Source organism: Tachyglossus aculeatus, unplaced genomic scaffold (genome assembly GCF_015852505.1).
Source record: "Tachyglossus aculeatus isolate mTacAcu1 unplaced genomic scaffold, mTacAcu1.pri scaffold_92_arrow_ctg1, whole genome shotgun sequence".
Taxonomy (NCBI): domain Eukaryota; kingdom Metazoa; phylum Chordata; class Mammalia; order Monotremata; family Tachyglossidae; genus Tachyglossus; species Tachyglossus aculeatus.
The window spans coordinates 2,208,388-2,228,987 of NW_024045098.1; the positions used below are offsets into that span (position 1 = coordinate 2,208,388).

At 45.9% G+C, this 20,600-nt stretch overlaps 1 long non-coding RNA gene across 1 annotated transcript; it reads right to left on the reverse strand.

Annotated features, from left to right (window-relative positions):
- Positions 1-1,002: 1,002 nt before the first annotated feature.
- Positions 1,003-15,436, reverse strand: LOC119924298. Its single transcript, XR_005449093.1, has 3 exons — positions 15,406-15,436; positions 6,888-7,074; positions 1,003-1,592 (listed from the first exon to the last, which is right to left on the reverse strand). It is a non-coding gene; the product is annotated as an uncharacterized LOC119924298 (long non-coding RNA).
- Positions 15,437-20,600: the final 5,164 nt, after the last annotated feature.

The following is a 20,600-nucleotide window of genomic DNA, read 5'->3' on the forward strand; positions in this document are numbered from 1 at the left end:
TTGTATCTACCCCAGTACTCTGTACAGTGCCTGGAACATAATAAATGCTTAAGAAATACCGTAATTATTATTATTACTACTGCTATTACTATGACTGTTACTATCACTACTGTAACTATTTTCTACTATGAATATTACTATGACTTCTACTACTACTGCTGCTACTAGTTGAATAGGGCTGGCCTCCATTTGTTCTTTCACTCCTCTAAGATTAATGGGTCTTTGCCAATGCTCCAAAACTGCTCTACTAATGAAATTTCCAACATTCCATCCATTCTTTCTTTCAAACATTTTCTCCACCAATAAATAATTCCTGTCCCTGGTTTGAGAGGTTGGACATTGATTTTCTGGACAGCTGTCCAGTCTTGTTCAATACATTCCAAACCCATTAGTCCATTGCTTCTCAATAGGTGTTCAATAAATACTACTGGTGGACAGATTGATCGACTAGAACGCTGTTCAGGTTTGATTTTAGTGCTAAGCAGTGTGATTTCCCCCTTAATTGTTGCTCAGTGAATACGATTGTCTTGCTGATTCACTGATTGAGAGGTAAAGGGGATTAGCATTGCCTGGAAAAGTTCTATGCAGTTAGTGTGAAATGGATGGGTAGAGACAACTCTCTGCATATTAGAAGTTTATGGCATTAGAATTAACTATTTATGAGACCCCAGGACCCTCCCCAGGGTGGCGTTCATGTCCCGGTTTCTCAGGCTGTAGATGAGGGGGTTCAGGGTGGGGGCACCACTGTGTAGAACGCGGATACCACTAGGTCCAGCATCGATGGGGAGGCCGAAGGGGTTGTTAGGTAGGCAAAGGCACCTGTAGTGATATAAAGAGTGAAAACAACCAGGTGGAACAGTCAGGTGGAGAAGGCTTTGGACTGCCCACCTGACGATAGCATCCTCAGCACAGCTAAAATGATGTCAAAGTAAGAAATGACTATGAATCCAATGGAGAAGAAACCGGAGGAGGCCCCCATGGCAATACTTATGTCTTTGGCCGTATGTTTCTCAGAACAAGAGATCTTCAAAAAGGAGTGGATGTCTCAGGAAAACATTTGGACCCCGTGGGACTCACAGAAATGCAGGGAGGAAACATTAGTGGAGAACAAAACCCTAAGCAGCCCCGCCCTGAGCCGTGAAGTGACCATGAGCTTTACATAGACCCCTCGATCCATGACAACCTCGTAGCGCAGGGGGTGGCAGATGGCCACGTAGCGGTCGTAGGACATTACCGTGAGGACAAACGTCTCCGAAGCAGCAAACAGAATCTCTAGAAAGACCTAGAAGACACAGCCCAGGAAGGAGATGGATGTGTTTTGGGGCACAGAGTGAAGATGGACTTGGGGACCGTGATGAAAATGAGGCAGAGGTCGAGGATGGACAAGTTCCTGAGGAAGACGTACATGGGGGTGTGGAGGCACCAGTCGAGGGCAGTGATGGTGACTATAATGAGATTTCCCATCAGGACCACCAGGTAGACCAGGAGGAACAGTGAGGTGTTCTTGCAGCTCCTGGACTTCCGAGTACCCCAAGAGGAGGAATCCAGTCACTGAGGAGTGATTGTTCACCTTCCGGAGCCTTCCATTTCACCTGCGTAGGGAGGAAGGAGAGAGATAGCCAAGATCTGTTAATTAGTATATTGCTTTTCAGAATATCCTATTCAAAAGTTGGGGACTACTTGCCATTTGTGTAGCAACTGTAATGAGAGAAGTGGCTGAAAGATTGAAAAACTGATGATGAAGGGTGAGGGAGGAAAATGAAGTATGGGGGATGGTGGAAGATGGAGGATAGGAGACGATGGGTGGCAGAGGAAGACGCATATTGGAGGAGGAAGAAGAATGATGGAGGATGTCAGACGATGATGGGGAATAATGGAGGATGACAAGATAACAGATGATGATAGATGATGGAGGTTGATGGAGGACCATGGAGAAAAATGAGGATGACTGAGGACGATGGAGACTAATGGGGGGGTGGTTACAGAGGACGATGGAGACTAATGGAAGATAACAGAATGATGGAGAATAATAGATGATGTCAGAGGATGATGGTAAATAATGAGGGATGACAGAAGACAGTGGAGAATAATGGAGGATGACAGAATAACAGACAATGATGGATGATGGAGGTTCATGGAGGATGACTGAAAACAATGGAGGATGAAGAAGAACAATGGAGAATGATGACAGATTCTAACTTGGACTGTGAGCCCCATGTGGGACAGGGACTGTGTCCAACCTGAATAGCAATGAGGACTCATGAACTGATATTGGGCAACAGTTGCTCTCCTATGTGTTTAATGGAGAATGCCTCCACGCTGAATATGTGTTTTTCCTGCTACTCTCCCCTCACTCCAACATGTACAAGTTAACATCGGGCAGGTCTGCATATTAGAACTCTAAGCAAAACGATTTGGGAGACCTGTCTGGCTTCTTCCCAGCTAAACTCAGTTGCACTGAAGCAACGTTTTTTTTTTCTCTGAAACCTTCCTGAAGAGCAGGGCAAACATTTAAAGGAACTAGTTCCCTTTAAATAACTGTCAGACAGTTCTGACTTACTGAGCATGGAACACCAGGGGCCCAGTTCTAGAATGATCTTTACTAGGGTCAAGTATCTAGCCCTCTCTGAATCAACCAGTTGTGAGGAAAAGATAAAACAAGCGCGTTTTTTTCCCCAGGTTCATTAAGCTGCTATGTTGTAGTAGATTTAACGAAAGTCTTTGACATCATCAGTAGATCTAGGCACTGAAAATTACTTACTACATCTTCAAAATGTCATTCTGATTCTAAGATTAAGGCAGAGACAGTGATTCTGTGCACGGGTCTGGGAGTCAGAAGATTATGGGTTCTAATCCAGGCTCTGCCACTGGTCTGCTGGGTGACCTTGGACGTCACAATTATTATTATTATTATTATTATTATTATCATTATCATTTCATTATTATTATTATTATCCATTTCCCCACCACCAGTGGAGTGGGGCAGGGTTGCACGTGGGCCTGGTCCTGTTGAATTGAGGCCACTCAACCTTGCTGGAAAATGCGACAAGAGACATGGACACAGGGGGTAGAACAATCTTTCATTCCTCTGGGTAGCTCTTGGGCTTCAATTGACTTGAATCCTCAAAGTCATAGAGACTGTCATTCATGAATTTCTGTTTAGAGATGATTGTGCCCTAAAATCACACGCCAAAGACAACCTGTAGGTGATTGCAAACCGTTTTGCTGAATCAGCCTAAACCTACACCCAATCAAAGAATTTTTATGGTCACAGGGCTAGATGCCGTCACAGAATTCTGCTACTGAGGTAGCACGCTGACCCACAATGAAATAATAGATGAGGAATTATTAATTTTAATCCAGGAAGCCAGACCGCCCTTTGGGAGACTGTACTAAAGGGAGTCTGGTGGCCACATGGTACTAGGCTCCAGATGAGAGTAGACTGTAATCTCGTTGTGGGCAAGAAATGTCACCGTTTATTACTGTATTGTACTTTGCCAAGCGCTTAGTTCAGTGCTCCGAACATGGTAAGCGTTCAGTAAATACGATTGAAAGAATAGTTCAGTCCTTGGCACATTGTGAGCTCTTAACAAGTACCATTAAAAATATGGGAAGAATATGACAGATGTTGAAGGATGAAGGATGTTGAAGGACACTGTCTCTCCCATCTTTCCCAGCAATATCTCAGGGAGATCTCCTGACCCCTCTCAAAATCCACCCTCTCCAACTGCACCTCCAACTCCATCCTGTCGCACCTTATAAAATCACTTGCCACCTCCTTTCTTCCCTTCCTCACCTTGATCTCTAACAGTTCACTTTCCAATGATTCCTTCCCCACTGCTTTCAAACATACTCATTTATCCTCTATCCTTTATCTACACTTACTCCCTTGGAGAGCTCACTGACTTCCATGGCTTCAACTACCATCGCTATGCTGATGATTCAAAATCTACACCACCAGCCCTGGCCTCTCTTCCACTGTGGTATTGTATTTTCTCCTATCTTCAGGACGTCTTTACTTATATGTCCTACCGACACATCCAAAACAAAACTTCCCATTTTCCCATCCAAACCCTGTTTTCTCCTATCTTTCCCTTCACTGTAGGCAGCACTACTATTCTCCCAGTCTCCCAAGCCCATAACCTTTCTATTATCCTTGCCTTATCTCTCTCCTTAAACCCTCACATTCAATGTCACTAAATCCTTTGTTCTAACTTTGCAACATTGCTAAAATCTGCCCTTTCCTCTCCATCCCAACTGGTACCACACTAATCCAAGCACTTACCTTCTCCTGCCTTGATTGCTGTATCAGCCTCCTTGGCTGACCTCCCTACCTCCTATTTCTCTGCACTAGAGTCCATACTTAACTCAGCTGCCCAGATCATTTTCATGAGGAAACTGAAGCACAGAAAAGTGAAGTGACTTGCTAAAGTCACCCAGTGGGTAGCTGGTGGAGCCGGGATTAAAAACCAAGGCCTCTGACTCCCAGGACTGTGTTCTTTTTTTCCCCTAGATCACAATTCTTCTCTGGTGTCAAGGTGCCATGATCTGTTAGTTGCTTTGACAAACGTTGCATTTTCCTCTGCTCACATTAGCTACCAAGATTACAGCTGAACCTCATGGAAGCAATCAATGGTATTGACTGAGTCCTTACTTTGTACAGAGTACTGTACTTAGCTCTTGGGAGAGTACAATAAAACAGAGAAGCTCTGCACACAGTAAGTGCTCAATAACTATTATTGTTTGACTAAGTTGAAAGGCAGCGAGGCCTAGTGGGTAGAACATGGGGCTGGGAATCAGAAGGACTTGGGTTTTAGTCTTGCTTGTCTGCTATGTGATCTTGAGGATTAATGGTGATTAAGACTGAGCCCCGAGTTGAAACAGGGCCTGCGTCCAACCTGATTAACTTGTATCTACCCGAGTGCTTAGTGAAGTGCCTGGCACATAGTAATCACTTAACAAATACCATTAAATAAAAAAAAATACAGAGTTGATAGACACCTTTCCTACCCACAGGGTCCCAGGGTGTACTTTGGTCAGAAAATTTGCCCCAGAAGTCAGACCACATCCTCAGTCCAGTTGCTCAATCAACGAATCAATCAATTGTATTTACTGAACACTTACTGTGTGCAGAGCACTGTACTAAGCACATGGAGAGTACAACACAACAGAGTGGGTAGATATGTCCCCTAACAATGATCTTACAGTCTAAAGGACAGTTGAGTCAGGTTTCCCTTCATTATTCACTGGAATGTACATTTCAGTGTTAAATATTTCTCCCTCTCTCACTGGTCCACCTGGACAGTGGAACCTATCAATCAAAAAGAAACACCACACCATCAGTTTTAAAACACTCAATCACCTTGACCCCTCTACCTCTCCTCTCCACTCTCGTTCTACAACCCAGCCCGCACACTTAGCCCCTCTAGTGCCAACTCACTATGCCTCGATCTCATCTACCTCACTGCCGACCTCACACCCATGTCCTGCCTCTGACCTAGAACTCCCCCCCTCTTTGTATCCGACAGACAATTACTTTGTCTCATATTCAAAGCATTTAGAAGACAGATTTCTTAACATACCTCTGCCACTTGATTGCTGTGTGACCTTGGGCAAGTCACTTCATTTCTCTGTGCCTCAGTCTCCTCAACTGTAAAATGAGGATTGAGTACTTCAACTGTGAGGCAAATGTGGGAAAGGGACTGTGTCTGACAATTACCTTGAGAAGCAGTGTGGTTTAGTGGAAGAGCCCGGGCTTGGGAGTCAGAGGTCATGGGTTCAAATTCTGCCTCTGCCACTTAGCTTTGTGACTTTGGGCAAGTCACTTAACTTCTCTGTGCCTCGTGAATGAAGACTGTGAGCCCCACATGGGACAACCTCATGACCTTATATCTACCCCAGCATTTAGAACAGTGCTTGGCACATAGTAAGCGCTGAACAAATACCAATATTATTATTGAGAAGCAGCGTGGCTCAGTGGAAAGAGCACGGGCTTGGGAGTCAGAGGTCATGGGTTCTAATCCCCCCTCTGCCATTTGTCAACTGTGTGACTTTGGGCAACTTGCTTAACTTCTCTGTGCCTCAGTTGCCTCATCTGTAAAATAGGGATTAAGACTGTGAGCCCCACGTGGGACACCCTGATTACCTTGTATCCCCCCAGCGTTTAGAACAGTGCTTGGCACATAGTAAGCACTTAAATGCCATTGTTATTATTATTACCTTCAAATTACCTCAGCCACTTAGAACAGTGCCCCTTAGAACAGTGCCACTTAGTCACTACTTAACAAATATCATTAAAAATTAGAAAATGAAATGGAAGATAATTACTGGGAAGCAGTGTGGCCTAGTGGAAAGAGCAAAAGCCTGAGAGTCAGAGGACATGGGTTCTAATCTCAACTCTGATACTTGTCTGCTGTGTAGTCTTGAGCAAGTTACTTAACTTCTCTCTGCCTCAGTTACCTGTTCTGGAAAATGGATATTCAATAGCAGTTCTCCCTTTGACTTAGACTGTGAGACTCACATGTGACAGGGACTGTGTCCAACCTGATTATTTTGCATCTACCCCAGCGCTTAGGACAGTGTTTGACACATAGGAAGTGTTCAATAAAACCCATAATTATTAATAAGAAGGATGAAGACGGTGGTGTATGGAATTATTTGTCTTGTCGTCTACAAGGAAATGGGAAAGATTCCTATTTTCATTTCCCCCAGTCACAGTCCTATTGTGAAACTCCCTCCCTGGCCCGCTCTCCCCCTCTACCTCCCATTCGGACTCACCGAGACGGGTTTTGGCTTCAGGCTGGTTCACATCTCTGATTTCTCCTTTCGAGTCTGGAAACCCTTGGTGAGGAGGAAGATGATTTCCAGGCCTCTTGGTCCCCACTCACCTTGGCTCACCAAGGGCAAAAGGATCAATGGCCACTGCTAACGTCCCCTTAATCTTAGCAGCCAGGATTCCATGGGGGAAGAGGTTTCTTGGGAGATTGGACTGGGACCTCATCACTGGCGAATCACTGAAGAGCTTTGAAGGTGAGTTTCTCTGGAGGACCCCCAAGCTCTGTCCTGGTGGCTCTGCTGGGAAACGGAACAGTCACCAGAGTGTCAGTTGGCTTTCAGTTACTCCCTGCTATTGTTGTTGCTTGTTTTGTTTATGATATTTTCTAAGGGCTTACTATGTGCCAGGCACTGTTCTAAGTGCTGGGGTAGACATAAATTAATCAGGTTGGACACAGTCCCTGTCCCATATGGGGCATGAAGTCTTAATCCCCATTTTACAGGTGTGGTAACTGAGGCCTAGAGAAGTCAAGTGACTTGCCCAAGGTCAGTCAGAAGAAAGGTGGTAGAGCGGGAATTAGAAGCCATGTCCTTCTGACTCCCAAAGTCATGCTCTATCCACTAGGCCACGCTGTGGGGGAAAGAACATGCCCCTTGGAATTGAGAGACCCTGAACTAATAATAATTATAATTGTGGCCTCCATTAAGTGCTTACCCGGTGCCAAGCACCAACCTAAGCACGGGGGAAGATACAAGCAAATCGGGGTGGACATAGTCCCTGTCCCACAATGGGGCTCACAGTCTTAATCCCCATTTTAAAAAATGAGTTAACCGTGCACAGAGAAGTGAAGTGACTTGCCGAAAGTCACACAGCATACAAGAGGAGGAGCATGGCTCAATGGAAAAAGTACGGGCTTTGGAGTCAGAGGTCAAGGGTTCAATTCCCAGATCTGCCAATTGTCAGCTGTGTGACTTTGGGCAAGTCACTTAACTTCTCTGTGCCTCAGTTACCTCGGCTGTAAAATGGGGATTAAGACTGAGAGCCCCCTGTGGGACAACCTGATCACCTTGTAACCTCCCCAGCCCTTAGAACAGTGCTTTGCACATAGTAAGCGCTTAATAAATGCTATTATTATTATTATTATTATTACATGGTGGAGCTGGGATTAGAACCCAAGTCCTTCTGACTCACAGGCCCGGGATGTATCCACTAGGCCAATTCAAGCCCCACCTCTGCCTACTGGCACAGGGCCACCTCTGGGGGAGGTTTCAGACCAAAAAAATCAGCATTGTATGATGTGGGTGGGATCCTGTAGGAATTCCCCAAAAGAGATGGCTAACGTGGATAGCAAAGATGTCCCTGGAAGACTGGAGTTCTGATCTTAGTTTCACCACTCTCTGCTATGACCTTGGATATGTCATTTAAATTCCATGTGCCTCAGGTTTCTCCTCTGTTAAATGGGGAGTAAACACCTCTCCACCTGATTTTTATTTCAATGCCCATCACCCCCTCTAGACTATAAGCTCATGGCGGGCAGGTAACATGTATGCCAACTTGATTACATTGTTATATTTTATGCTCCCAGGCCATTAGTACAGTGCTCTGCACATAGTAAGCATTCAATAAATAAGACTGACTATGGTAAAAAGCAATGTGGTCTACTGGAAAGAGCATGGGACTGGGAGTTAAAGAAGATCATGTGTTCTAATCTCGGCTCCTTCACTTGTCTGCTGTGCAACCTTGGGCAAGTCACTTCACTTCTCTGTGCCACAGCTACCTCATCTGTGAAATGGGGATGGAGACGGTGAGCTCCACATGGGACAGAGACTCTATCCAACCTGATTTGCTTGCATCTACTCCAGTTCTTAGTACAGTGCCTGTCACATAGTAAGCACTTCACAAATACAATGATGATGATGATGGTGATTATTATTATTAACCTGGGTTCTAACACTTGCTCCTCCATTAGCCTGCTGTGTGACCTTGAGTAAGTCACTTCGCTTGTCTGTGCCTCAGTTGCCCATCTGCAAAATGGGGATGAAATGTAAATGTGATCCCTAGGTGGTACAGGGACTATGTCTAACCTGATTAACTTGTATCTACAACAACACTTAATACAAGGCCTGGCAAAGAATAAGTACCTAACAAATACCATTTGAAAAAAAATAGTTGAGAACTGTCTACTGGAGAGCTTTCTCAAACTCATTCATTCATTCAATCATATTTGTTGAGAGCTTACAGTGTGCAGAGCACTTTACTAAGCCCTTGGAAGAGTACAGTTCAACAATGAACAGACACATTTCATGCCCACAAACTTACAGTCTAACGGGGGGAGACAGACAGTAATATAAATAAATAAATTACACATATGTACATAAGTGCTGTGGGTCTCGGTGGGTGGATCAACAAAGAGAGCAAGTCAGGGTGACACAGAAGAGAGTGGAAGAAGAGGAAAGAAGGGGTTTAGTCTGGGAAGGCCTCTTGGAGGAGAGGTGCCTTTAATAAGCCGTTTGATGAAGGGAGAGTAATTGTCTGTCAGATTTGAGGAGGGAGGGTGTTCCAGGCCAGAGGCAGGATGTGGGTGATGGGCCAGCGGCGAGATAGAGGAGATCAAGATACAGTGAGAAGGTTGGCTTTGTAGTAGCGAAATGTGTGGGCTTTGTTGTAGTATGAAAGAGGTGAGGTAGGTGGGGGCAAAGTGGCTGAGTGCTTTAAAGCCAATGGTGAGGAGGTTTTGTTTGGTGCAGAAGCGGATGGGCAACCACTAGAATTTGAGGAGTGGGGAAAAATGTCCTGAATGTTTCTGCAGAAAAATGATCCAGGCAGCAGAGTGATGTATGAACTGGAGTAGGGAGAGACAGGAGGCTGGAAGGTCAGCAAGGAGGCTGATGCAGTAATCGCGGAGGGATAAGATGAGTGATTGTGTTAACATGGTAGCAGTTTGGATGGAGAGGAAAGGGTGGATTTTAGCAACGTTGTGAAGGTGGACCTACAGGATTAAGTGATGGATTGAATATGAGGGTTGAATGAGAGAGCAGAGGCAAGGATAATGCCAATACTATGGGCTTGTGAGACAGGAAGGATAGTGGTGCCAACTACAGTAATGGGAAAGTCAGGGGGAGGGCAGAGTTTGGGAGGAGTAAGGAGTTCGGTTTTGGACATAGTAAGCGTGAGATGATGGGAAGACATCCAAGTAGAGATGTCTTGAAGGCAGGAAGAAATGTGATACCGCATAGTGGGAGACAGATCAGGGCTGGAGATGGCAAGAAGGAGATCATTGGTGACCTTTGAGAGGGCAGTTTCAACAAAATCTCCAGAAGGACTTGCAAACAACATTCCAGGAAGGGGATGGAGTGGCAGGTGGTCAGAGAGATCAGGGTGGTCTTGGGGATGGTGACGAAGAGGAGGCAGAGGTCAAGGATGGACAGGTGTCTGAGGAAGAAGTACATGGGGGTGTGGAAGCCCCGGCCAAGGGCGATGATGGCGACAATGAGGAGATTCCTCATCAGGGCCACCAGGTAGAGTAGGAGGAACAGCACGGCGTGGACCAGCTGCAGCTTCCGGACCTCTGAGAACCCCAGAAGGAGGAATTCTGCCAGTGTGCTGTGGTTGACCATCATCGTCCAGTGTTAACCAGACATAGAGGATGGAACCACCTAGATCAGAACATCTGACAAGATGGGACTTCTGAGAACTACCGATATCCCTCACTCTCACATATCTGCACTACCCAATAATAATACCTGAGGTACTTGTTAAGCACTTACTAAATGCTGAGCAATATATTGAGCGTTGGGTTATATAAAAGATGATCAAGTCCCACGTGGGGCTCACAGTCTAAATAGTAGAGAATAGATTTTTACAGATGAGAGAACTGAGGTACAGAGAAGTGACTTTCCAGAGGTCACATAAGATAAATGGAAGAGCTGGGTTTGGAACACAGATCCCCTAACTACCGGTTCCATGATTCCCATGAAAAATCACAAACCTGATGGTTCACTCCCACTTTGAGATATTTACCAGGACAGCTCTTTTACAACTTCCCTCACTTCATCATCATTAATACCATATATTGGGCAAACACTTCATTCAGAACACGCTACTAAGTGAAACGTTTTAAGATATTGTCCCTGACCTTGAAGCCTAGCAGAGAATACAGATGCCTAAATCAATTACAGATAGGGGGAGTAATAGGGTATTTACGATATGACTAAGTTTCGCGGGACCTGTGGCAAGTACTTAGGTGGAGTGGAAGAGTTGAGGTTGAAGGTGTTAATACAAGATTGGAAGATTAAAGATTAACTGGGGAAGGATTTCTGGAGGGAGTGTGATCAATCAGTAGAATTTATTTTTACTTTTATTTTTTATGGTATTTTTTAATCACTATGTCCTCGGCACTGTACAATTCTCTGAGGTAGATACAAAATAATCAGATTGGATCCAGTGGAATATGGAATATGGTTCCACATGGGGCTCACAATCCTAATCCCCATTTTACAGGTGAGGTAACAGAGAATTTAAGTGACTTACCCAAGGCCGCACAGCAAGCAAGTGGTGGAGCTGGATGTAGAACCTAGATCCCCTTACTCCCGGGACCATGCTCTTTCCATTAGGCCATGATGATTTCAAACAAGATTATCAGGTCCCATATGGGGCTCACATTTGAAGTAGGATGAGTACAGGCATTGAATCCCCATTTTGTGAATGAGGGAACTGAAGCACGAGGAAGTGAAGTGACTTGCCCAAGGTCACAGAACAGGTAAGTGGCAGAGTCAGGAGTAATCCATTAGTCAATCGTATTTATTGAGCACTTAATGTGGGCAGAGCACTGTACTAAGCACTTGGGAGAGTAAAATATAACAATGTAACAGAAACATTCTCTGCCCACAATGAGTTTATGGTCTAGAGGTAGGGATTAGGGGAATACCAGGGGGGGCCGGGAATAGAATTCAGTTCTTCAGACCCCCAGACCCATGCTCTTTCCACTAATCTACATTAGTTACTGAGCACTTATTAAGCACTTGGAAGTATTAACTAAGGTGAGATGGGAGAACAGGGTGGATAGGTAAGAGAACGTAATGATGGAGTGGCCTAAATCAAAGGTCAGGAATGTCTGCTGGATTTGGAGGTGTATGCATCACCATTTAAGGAGGAGGGGGGAATGTGTGCATAAAGATGCTATAAAAAGATGATGTGGGCAGCAGAGTTATGCAATAACTTGGGGAGATTGAACAATTTCAGACTATGTAGAAAGCTGATACAATATTCTAGCTAGGGTATGGCTAGCGTCCAGAACTGGGTGGTGGCCATTTGGATGGAGAGTAAGGGATGGATCTAGGAAATACTGAGGAGGAAAAACCTACTGGATATGCCAAAAGCTGGGATGCAAGAGTTGAAGAGAAGTGAGAAATCAAATAAAACGTCAGGGTTGCAGTCTTCTGAGACAGGAAGGAAGAGGTTGTTGTCCACTGTGCTGGGAAAGCTAGGTGGAGGAGATGATTTGGGATGGAAGATTAGGAGTTCAGGTTCTTCTTTTTTTAATGGCATTTGTTAAACCCATACTAAATGCCCGAAACTGTACTTAGCACTGGGGTAGACACAAGCTGATCATGTTGGACACTTTATGTCCCATATGGGGCTCACTCAATCCCCAATTTACAGGTGAGGGAACTGAAGCACAGAGAACTGAAGTGACTTGGGACAGACACTGTGTCCAACCTGATAAAGCTGAATCTACTCCAGTGCTTAGAACAGTGCTTGACATATAGTAAGCACTTAAAATCCATTAAAAAAAAACAAAACTAGGATTTTAGGAAGGCTCTTTAGGCAGGGAGAACAGATACGTGTGGGGAAGGAGATCTTGGCAGGTGAAATAGGAAGGAGAGGCCGTGGAAAGAGCACAGGGCTGGTAGTCAGAAGACCCGGATTCTAATCCTGACTCCACCATTCGCTTAGTTTGTGACTTTGAACATGTTACTCAATTTTTCTGTGCCTCCTTTTCCTCACCTGTACAATGGAGATTCAATACCTGTTCTCCCTCCTACTTAGAGCTCCTACGGTGCGGCCCTCATGGACAGGGACTGTGTACAACCTAGTTTTCCTGTATTGATCACAGTGCCTGGCACATGTTGAGCACTTAACACATACCACAATGATTATTATTGCTTGGTTTCTCCTCCCAGGTGTAGGGTTAGGTCCTCTGCTCCCCCAAACTGATCCCATTGTCCCTATGAAGAGAGGTAACTGCTGTGCACTCAAAAGGTGCAGAATAAATATCATTGCAGTAGAAATGGTACTGTTATTATTGATCCATCCTGGATTTTCTACCCAGGAGTCTAAGGGTTTGTCAATCTTGTTCCACACTCCAGAAGCCCTCCCAGGCCCTCTTCCTATCTGCCATTTTCCCCCTGATGCTTAAGTGGTTTCTGCTACTCTTTTTCCTTTCCTGTGTCCTTCGTCTCTGGCCTGGAATTTCTTCCCCCTCAATAACAATAATAATACCAATTAAGCACTTACTATGTGCCAAGCACTGTTCTAAGCTCTGGGGTAGATACAATGTAACCAGGTTAGACACAATCCCTGTCTCCTTGGAGCTCACACTCTAACTCTCCAGTTTTTACAGATGAGGTAACTGAGGCACAGAGTAATGAAGTGATTTGCCCAGGGTCACACAACAGACAAGTGTGGGAGTCAAGATTAGAACCTATGATCTTCTGACTCCCAGGCCTGTGCTCTATCCACTACACGATGCTGCTTCTCTTGCCTATACAACACACCACCACTCTCACCAGTTTCAAAGCCTAATTTCAGGACACATCTCCTCCAAAAGGCTTAGCCCAATTAAGCACTCTTTCACCTGATTTCCTCTCCGCTCTGAGTCACCCTTACACTTGGATTTGCTCTCTTTATTCACCCTACTTTCAACCCCACAAGAATTATGTTCATAACCATAGTTTATTCATATTAATGTCTGCCTCCTCTAGAGTGTAAGTTCCTTGTGGGAAAGGAATGTGTCTGTTTATTGTTATATTGTACTCTCCCCCGTGCAGTACAGTGCTCTTCACAGTACAGTGCTCTGCACACAGTAAGTGTGCAATAAATACGATGGACTGGCTGACTGACTGTTGCAATGTACTCTCTTGGGAGTTTAGTACAGTGGTCTGCACATGGTAAGTTCTCGATAAATACCAGGGCAGGCACTGGTAAGATACTGAAACGGCAGCCATCAGGAGAAGGCCAAACCTCCGGGGGCCTTATATAGAGTAGGGAAAGGGCGGGACATAATCACCTGGCAATCCCTTCATTGGGAGCAGCTGAGTAGTGGGCCACCATTGGAGGGGAATGTGCCCACGAGAGGCTCATTCTTTGTAGAACAAACACCATACCCGCTTGGCAGAGTACGTGGGATGTGGAGGGGGGCTTCCTCGGCAGGGGGTGGCATGAAAAACCCAGTGGGGAAGGACAGAAAAGGAATCTCGGGTACTCCAAGGGACCCAGGGAATGGGAGAGCTAGGGTACGGCCTAGCAGATTATTTAAAAAGAAGGAAACATAAACCGAACTAAAAGTTTCCCGATCCAACATTCTGACCCCATGAGGCGGGAATTACATCAAATTTCTTTCGGTTTGGACAGTGAGGACCCAACGAGACTGGAACTGGGTCCCTGCCGATTATGAACTGTCTACCCCAAGAGGTGGACCCTGGGAAGAGTGCCCCAAATCCCCAGGGAAATAAAATTGAAACAAAACCACGATGGCCCCCAAAAGAATACAGGGCTTTAAAACATGCCTTAGAAACCTCAGAACCACAAAAGGAACCGATATGAAAAAGTAATTGGGGTTTTGATTTCCTCTTAAATTTATTTAATTTAAGAGGAAATCAAAAAGCCAATGCATCATCTGATTATTAATATCCACGGTGTCCCGGGAAGGGAGATTTTTCCTTCAGAGGAAGGACAAAGGGAATTGCCCGCCCGAAAAATTTTTCGTGATTTGGGGATTTTTTTGAATGGCCCATCCACCTTCCTTCCAGCATTGGGGTGGATACAGGGCTAGCTGGGCAACCCAACCGAGTCTGTTCCATTTTCCAGAGTGATCTCCATCGATTTTCTAGGAAATCAAAGTACCTCTGGACATCCAGAATATTGATACCCTTTATTCTCCCATCAGGAATTCCAAATTACCAGCCAACAAGCAATTTGGGCACCGCTGGGGACGAAAACCAGTTTAGGGCCCCGCACGGATATTTAAGGATAACCTGTGACCCTATGGCCCCCACTCGCACTTTCGGGCATGTGCGGGCATCGACAATACCCTAGACCGACGGCCACTCCTCCCCTTGGAGGCCAAATCACTCATTAGGTTATCTACGGGCACCAGATATCTGAAGCCACCTAAAAATCGGTTTTGCGATCATGGGCACAAATCAACACATTTGTTCTGCCAAGAGCACCAACAAAGCGCTTGCTCTTGCTGGCTTAACTTGGGGAGAGTGATTTTCGTTTTAAAAATAGGGAGGTTTTGGGGTTTTGGATTAAAAACCTTCTACAGTTGTTCCTTTTTTTATGAGGACGACTAGATAGAGAAAAAGGGATAGGAAGCACTAGGAAAAACAAGTCTGTAAACTACTCACTTGCAGGGGTTTTGTTGAGGAACAGCCGCGTCTCCCAAGGCTCTGGGTCAGGGATTAATCTAAATAGAAAGACAAAAATAATTCGAGAAGCAGCTTGTCACAGTGTAAAGAGCGCGGGCTTTGGAGTCACAGGTCAGGTGTTCAAATCCCGCCTCCACCAATTACCGGCTTTGTGACTTTGGACACGTCACTTCACTGTGCCTCGGTTCCCTCACCAGTAAAGTGGGCATTAAGGCTGTGAGCCCCGCGTTGGACAATCCGATTACCTTGTAACCTCTGCCGGGCTCAGAACAGTGCTTTGCCCAAAGTAAGTCCTTAATAAATACTACTACAATGCAATACTACAATAAAACACAAACTCAGACAGAGCCAAAGCCCCTATCCCCAGAGAGCACTGAAAAGGTCAAAATTAGCCCCCTAACGTCACTCACCATGACCCGGCAATACAGAGAAGAGGGCAGGCACTGGTAACATACTCAAACAGCAGCAACCGGGAGAAGGCCAAATGTCCGGAGGCCTTATATAGAGTAGGGAAAGGTCGGGACTCAGTCGCCTAAGAATCCCTTCATTAGGAGCAGTTGAGTAGTGAGCCACCATTGGAGGGGACTGTGCCCGTGAGCGGCTCATTCTTTGAAGAACAAACACCGTTCCCGCTTGGCAGAGTGCGTGGGATGTGGAGGGGGGCTTCCTCGGCAGGGAGTGGCATGAAAAAGCCAGTGGGATAGGACCAAAAGGAATCTTGGGTACTCTAAGGGACCCAGGGAATGGGAGATCTAGGGTACGGCCTAGCTGATTATTTAAAAAGAAGGAAAAATAAACCGAACTAAAAGTTTCCCGATCCAACATTCTGTCCCCATGACGCGAGAATTAAATCAAATTTTTTTTCGGTTTGGACAGTGGGGATCCACCGAGACTGGAACTGGGACCCTTCCGATTTTCAACTGTCCACCCCAAGAGGTGGACCCCGGGAAGAATGCCCTAAATCCCACAGGGAAATAAAATTGAAAAAAAACCACGATGGACTCCAAAAAAATAGAGGAGTTCAAAACATGCCTTAGATACCTCAGTACCACAAAAGGAACCGAAATGAAAAAGTAATTGAGGTTTTGATTTCCTCTTAAATTTATTTTATTGAAGGGGAAATCAAAAATCCAATTCATCATCTGACAATTAATATCCATGGTGTCCGGGAAGAGAGGTGGTTCCTTTAGAGGATGGACAAAGGGAATTGCCATCCCCAAAAATTTTTCGTGTTTTGGGGATTATTTTGAATGTCACATCCACCTTCCTTCCAGCATTGGTGTGGACACAGGGCTAGCCGGGCAACCCTACCGAGTCTGTTCCATTTTCCAGAATGATCTCTATCGAATTTCAAGGAAATCAGAGTACCTCTGGACATCCAGAATATTGATACCCTTTATCCTCCCATCAGGAAATCCAAATTACCAGCCAGAAATCAATTTGGGCACCGCTGGGGACTGAAAACCGGTTTAGGCCCCCACACGGTTATTTAAGGTTTAACCTATGACCCTGTGGCCCCCAATCGCACTTTCGGGCATGTGTGTGCGCATCGGCAATACCCTCAACCGACGGCCACTCCTCCCCTTCGAGCCCAAAGCACTCATTAGGTTATCTACGGGCACCAGATATCTGAAGCCACCTAAAAATCGGTTTTGCGATCGTGGGCACAAATCAACAGATTTTTTCCGCCATGAGCACCAACAAAGTGCTTGCTCTTGCTGGCTTCACTTGGGGAGTGATTTTCGTTTTAAAAATAGGGAGGTTCTGGGGTTTTGGATTAAAGGCCTTCCACAGTTGTTCCTTTTTTTATGAGGAGGACTAGATAGAGAAAAAGGGAAAGGAGGCACCAGGAAAAAAAGTATGTAAACTAATCACTTGCAGGGGTTTTGTGGAGGAACACCCTCGTCTCCCAAGTGATTAGGGATTCATCTAAATAGAAAGACAAAAATAATTAGAGACGCAGCTTGTCACAGGGTAAAGAGCACGGGCTTTGGAGTCACATGTCATGGGTTCAAATCCCACCTCCACGAATTACCGGTCGTGTGACTTTGGACAAGTCACTTCACTTCTCTGTGCCTCGGTTCCCTCATCGGTAAAGTGGAGATTAAGGCTGTGAGCCCCGCGTTGGACAACCCGATTACCTTCTAACCTCTGCCGCGCTCAGAAGAGTGCTTTGCCCATAAGTCCTTAATAAATAATGTTATATTAGTTGGAATTATTATTCCAATGGAATTCGTGCAGCCATACCGTTACTGGGGCAGGTGGGTCATTCTGACCTCTCGGACCAAACTCGAGACGGCCCCCTCCACACAGAGAAACTATACCTACCGGCATCTGCCCACGACCCGACTCAGGATCAACAACACAATCTCAGACAGAACCAAATCCCCTACCCCCAGGGAGCAGTGAGAAGGTCAAAATAAGCACCCTTACCTCACTCACCATGACAAGGCAATACAGAGAGGAGGGGAGGCACTGGTAAGATACTGAAATGGCAGCAACCGGGAGAAGGCCCAACCTCTGGGGGCCTTATATAGAGTAGGAAAAGGGCTGGACTCAATCGCCTGGCAATCCCTTCATTAGGAGCAGGAGAGTAGTGGGCCACCATTGGAGGGGGACTGTGCCCGTGAACGGCTCCTTCTTTGCAGAACACACACCGTACCCGATTGGCAGAGTGCGTGGGATGTGGAGGTGGGCTTCCTCGGCAGGGGGTGGCATGAAAAACCCAGTGGGAAATTTCCGAAAAGGATTCTCGGGTACACCAAGGAACCCAGGGAATGGGAGGGCAAGGGCACGGCCTAGCTGATTATTTCAAAAGAAGGAAAAATCAACCGAACTAAAAGTTCCCGATCCAACATTCTGTTCCCATGAGGCGGGAATTAAATCAAATTTCTTTCAGTTTGGACAGTGAGGACTCAACGAGACTGTAACTGGGACCCAGCCTATTTTCAACTGTCCACCCCAAGAGGTGGACCCCGGGAAGAGTGCCCAAAATCCAACAGGGAAATCAAATTGAAAAAAAAAACGCGATGGCCCCCCCAAAAATAGAGGAGTTCAAAACATGCCTTAGATACCTCAGAACCACAAAAGGAACAGAAATGAAAAAGTACTTGGGGTTTTGATTTCCTCTTAAATTTATTTAAAGAGGAAATCAAAAATCCAATTCATCATCTGATTAATATCCATGGTGTCCCGGGAAGGGAAGTGTTTCCTTTAGAGGATGGACAAAGGGAATTGCCAGCCCGAAAAATTTTTCGGGTTTTGGGGATTTTTTTTTGAATGGCCCATCCATCTTCCTTCCAGCTTTGGGGTGGCCATAGGGCTATCCGGGCAACCCAACCGAGTCTGTTCCATTTTCCAGAGTGATCTCTATCGATTTTCAAGGAAACCAAAGTACCTCTGGACATCCATAATATTGATATCCTTTATCCTCCCATCAAGAAAACCAAATTACCAGCCAAAAATCAGTTTGGGCACCGCTGGGTACTGGAAAACTCTTTAGGCCCCTGCACGGTTATTTAAGGTTTACTTGTGAACCTGTGGCCCCCAATCGCACTTTTGGCCATGTGTGGGCATCGATAAAACCCGCGACCCCATCCCCCTCCTTCCCTTGGTGCCCTAAGCACTCATTAGGGTATGCACGAGCACCAGAAATCCGTTTGGACCCTCTGCCCCCCAGAAAATCTGTAGTGCCATCCTGGGCACAAAACAAACAGATTTGGTCTGCCAGGAGCACTAACAAGCCGTTTGCTCTTGCACGGTTAATTTGGGGAGATTGATTTATGCTTTAAAAATAGGGAGGTTGTGGGGTATTTGTTCAAAAGCCTTGTACAGTTGTTCCTTTTTTGTGAGGACGACTAAATGCGGGAAAAGGGAGAGAAAACAGCAGGAAAAAACAAATTCTGTACGTTACTCACTTGCAGAGGTTTTGTTGAGCAACAGGCACGTCTCCCAGGGCTCTGGGTCAATGATGAATCTAAAAAGAAAGAAAGAAAAATAAGAATTAGAGAAGCAGCGTGGCTCAGTGGAAAGAACCCAGGGTTTGGAGTCAGAGGTCCTTGGTTCAAATTCCGCCTCCACCAATTACCGGCCGTGTGACTTTGGGCACGTCACTTCACTTCACTGTGCCTCGGTTCCCTTGTTGGTAAAGTGGGGATTAAGGATATGAGCCCCCCGAGGGACCAGCCGATTACCTTGCTACCTCTGCAGCGCTTAGAACAGTGCTTTGCACATTAGTAAGTGCTTAAGAAATGCTATTATAATAGATTGAATTATTATTCCTATGAAACAGGTGCAGCCATACCGTACCTGAGGCAGGTGGGTCATCCTGTCCTCTGGACCCAAACCAGAGACGGCCCACCCCGCACAGAGACGCTACCCCTACAAGGATCTGCCCACGGCCCTACTAAGGCTTAACAACACAAACTCTGACCGAGCCAAAGCCCCTAACCACAGAGAGCAGTGAAAATGTCAGAATAAGCCCCCTACCCTCACTCACCATGACCCGGGAACCCAGAGAGTAGGGCAGGAACTGGGAAGGTACTGAAGAGGCAACAGCTGAGAGGGCAGGCACTGGGAAGGTACTGAAGTGGCAGCAGCTGAGAGAAGGCCAACGCTCTGGGGGCCGTATACAGAGTTGGGGAGGGGCGGGGCTCAACCGCCGGGCAAACCCGTGATTGGGAGCACCTGAGCAGTGGGCGACCATTGAAGGGGACTGTGCCCGGGAGCCGCTCATCCTTTGCAGAACCAACACCATGCCTACTTGGCAGAGTGCGGAGGAGGGCTTCGTCGGCAGCCGGTGGCACGGAAAACACAGTAGGGAAGGACCTAAAATTGATCTCAGGTGCTCCAAGGGTCCCGGAGGATGGGAGAGCTAGGGTTACGGCCTAGCTGATTATTTAAAAAGGAAAAAAAAAAAAACCAAACTAAACGTTTTCCGATCCAACATTCTGTCCCCAAGAGGCAGGAATCATATCAAATTTCTTACGATTTGGACAGTGAAGACCCAACGGGACTGGACCTGGGACCCTATCTTCAACTGTCTACCCCAAAAGGTGGACGCCTGGAAGAATGCCATAAATGTCACAGGCAAATAAAATGGAATAAAACCCACGATGACCCCCTAAGGTATAGAGGGGTTTAAAACATGCCTTAGCAATCTCAGAACCACAACA